Source organism: Podarcis muralis, chromosome 10, assembly GCF_964188315.1.
Source record: "Podarcis muralis chromosome 10, rPodMur119.hap1.1, whole genome shotgun sequence".
Classification (NCBI taxonomy): Eukaryota; Metazoa; Chordata; class Lepidosauria; order Squamata; family Lacertidae; genus Podarcis; species Podarcis muralis.
In genome coordinates, this window is record NC_135664.1 from 1,140,457 (window position 1) to 1,143,649 (window position 3,193).

A 3,193-nucleotide genomic window follows, 5' to 3' on the forward strand; every position below is an offset into this window, starting at 1 on the left:
CCTGGGGCGCGTCGCTCTGCTAGGAATTGTTCTGGGATGACAATTACCGCACACGTTGTAGAGTATGAACGGGAAAAGGAGGGTGAGATTTGGAAAGAGCAAGGGTCAAAGTACTGCATGTATTTTATATTTTTAGTTTGTTCTTTTATGCTGTGAACCGCCCTGAGATCTTTGGATTAAGGGCAGTATACAAATTTAATTAATAATAATAATAAAATAAAATGTGTTTTATGAAATACTAAAATTTGAGAAAGAGGAAGCTGTAATGCCTTTTTAAAGTTTCATTGTAATTTAGTAGCAATATTAACATGGTATTTCTAAAATAATTACGGCACAGATGTTTGGGTTGCCCCATTGCCTGCCCCCAACCCATGACTTCAATATCAGCCTAATGCAAACTTTTAAATGAGGGAGAGCTTTGACCTGTATGTCCAGGAAAGCTCTTTCTTATCCAAGCTCTGTGGGTGTTTGTTGTGGGAATAGATGCTCCACATACACATTTTTTGAAATATCTGCACAATGTCACTGGCATCAACAGGCCGGCCTGTGTCCCCTCCCCCATTAAAGAAACAACAGCTGTTGCAAAGGACTCATTAACACCCTGCATGTTGGACTATTCAGGAACATTAATTCATTTCAAATATTTATTTATTTACTTGACCTTGCCCATCACTGGACAAAGAAGGTGGACATAATAAACCGTATTAGAACAGTAGGGTGGCCTCTTTGGCAAATGTGCTACAAGTCAAGCTCAGAGCACAAAAGGAGTAGTTCCAATGTAACTGCAGTTATGTCTGCTGTGGAAGGGACCTGACAAACTGCATAGCACTGAATACTCAGTATGTTAATGACACCACGTAATGCATACGGAGTTGAGAGGGGAAAGAAATCCCAAGAACACTTTACTGAGGAAACTGAACAGAAAATGTATAATCTGAGGAGAAAAGGAACAGAGGGGCTTTGTCCTTACTTCAGGCCTTGTACATAGCAGGGAGACATTTAACTAAACAGAGAGAGAGAAAACTTCTGAAGACCTACAAAAGCAATCAGGACAGGTGCTACTTCTGCAAATATCATTCCACTCTGCCTGGTTGCTAAGCAACACAATCCACCCCCTCCATTTTACTTCAACACTGACATAGTTAACCCTTTAGTTGCACATGGAATGATCTCTGCTGTTGCACTTCCAATGCAGGAATGCTGCCACAGGTAGATCCACATGGCAGTGTACCATGAAGAATGGGTTTTTTAATATTCTTAATAAATACAATTGTTTGAGCTTTTACAATAATTATGCAGCCTATGTGAGAGGCCAAAGTCATGGTCTTCACGTGTTGGCATCTGCAAAGGGAATCTTCATACATGCTGAAATTGCAACAAGTCTTTCCTTTGACATATTGGCAATACTTTGTGAGAAACTATGCTATTTCCAGCTCTTGATGCTGCTTAACTACAATGAAGGATGCCTTTGGTATTAATAAATTACTGTGTCAATTTGTTTTATGGCTTGAGCAATATCCTCTTCAGTCATTTATATTTCATATGGAAACAAGAAAACTGGAAACAAGGTGATTTCACATGCTTTTCATTCACTTAACTTCAGTTAGATCTTCATATTTTCTGAAATATAGAAAGCTTTTTTTGCAGGTAGTGGGGAGTACTGTGAAAAAACAAGAGACTAAAATATGAGAAAATATCCACCAACCCATGAGGGATGTGGACTGTTTCACAGTGTTTCATAAATATTTAACACTTAGGAATTCCTTCCTGGGATATTGAAGTGGTGCCATCTCTCTTGCTGCTTTCCCCAGTCAACCCCCGCCCCCCCAAAGCCATTTATATGGTGAAACATTTGTCTTAACATAGATCCCTTGTTAGCATGGCTTATCCCATCTCCACTCTCCCTATAGTCTCTCCCCACTGCCAGACTTTAAAGTGTAAGCCGCATGGGGTAGGGTGCACGGTTTCCTTAATTTTTTTGCTGTAATTCTATGAAGGGTACATGGGGTGGTAGGGGAGAGGTTGGGGAGAGGGAGAGAGGTGGGGAACACGTCATGCTCCTTCTGAGGTAGTATGTTCACCTTTCATCCCCACCCTCTACTCAGCTCTAACCTGTGGCACCTAGAAGCCATCAGCATGCAACATTTGCCACACCCTAGGAATGGCTTCCACTGGCTGGCTAAACCAGGTGAGGGGAGCTGATGAGTCTCAAATCCTCAGTGAGTAAGAGGCTTCCCCTGCATGCAAAGACAGGCTCCAGCATATTGAGCAGATGAGACCAACAGTGGGTCCAATGGTTAAGAAGGCGGTTTCTACACATGCTGAAGAAGGAAGTGAGGGAGAGATGGGGCTCATCAACCTGGGAAGGTAGCCCACCTAGGAGAAGGAAACTCTAGTTCTAAACCTGTACCACCTTGCAGAATTTCTTCATAAGAAGAAAAGTCTGTCCCAATGGGAAAAAGCTGATTTTTATTCATCACTAAAACAAGGGATGTTAGAACATGCAGACGAAAAGACGATACTCCCAGGAGATCTAAATGGGGTCACCTTGCCAGAAATCGATAGAACCACAAGAGGAAGAGAAATTACCCCTCACTAAAGAAGGAAAACTACCCCTCACCCTTTTTCAACTAACAGAAAATTTCATCTCAAAGATGAATGGAGATGCCAACACTCAACAGAAAAAAGTTTCACGCATTATCCAGACCCTAAACAATCAGTGGGTCGAATTGATGCCATTTGGGTTTCGAATGAACTGTTAATAAAGGTTAAAAAAAACCCCGAAATACAACCAAGAACCATCTCTGACCACAACCCAGTGGTAATGGAGCTGAGGGGAGAAAGAAAAGGGAAAATACAGAGATGGAGAATAAATGAAAGTTTGTTAAATGATGAAAAGGTTCTACAAAAGGCAACAGAAGCTCTAAAGGGATTCTTTAAATTCAATTTAAATCAAGGCACAGATATTAAAGTTGTTTGGGATACCAGTAAAGGGGATTCTTCAAAAATCAAAATGTGATACAAAAAAGACTGAAAGAAAAGAAAAAGATCGAGATTCTGGAAGAGATAAGCCAAAAGGAAAAAGAATTATTCAAAAACCCAAGCAGTGAAACAACCAAGCAGAATATTAAATTATTACAAACAGAATACTCAATACTTGTAAACCAAGAAGTTGAATGGAATATAAAAAGGC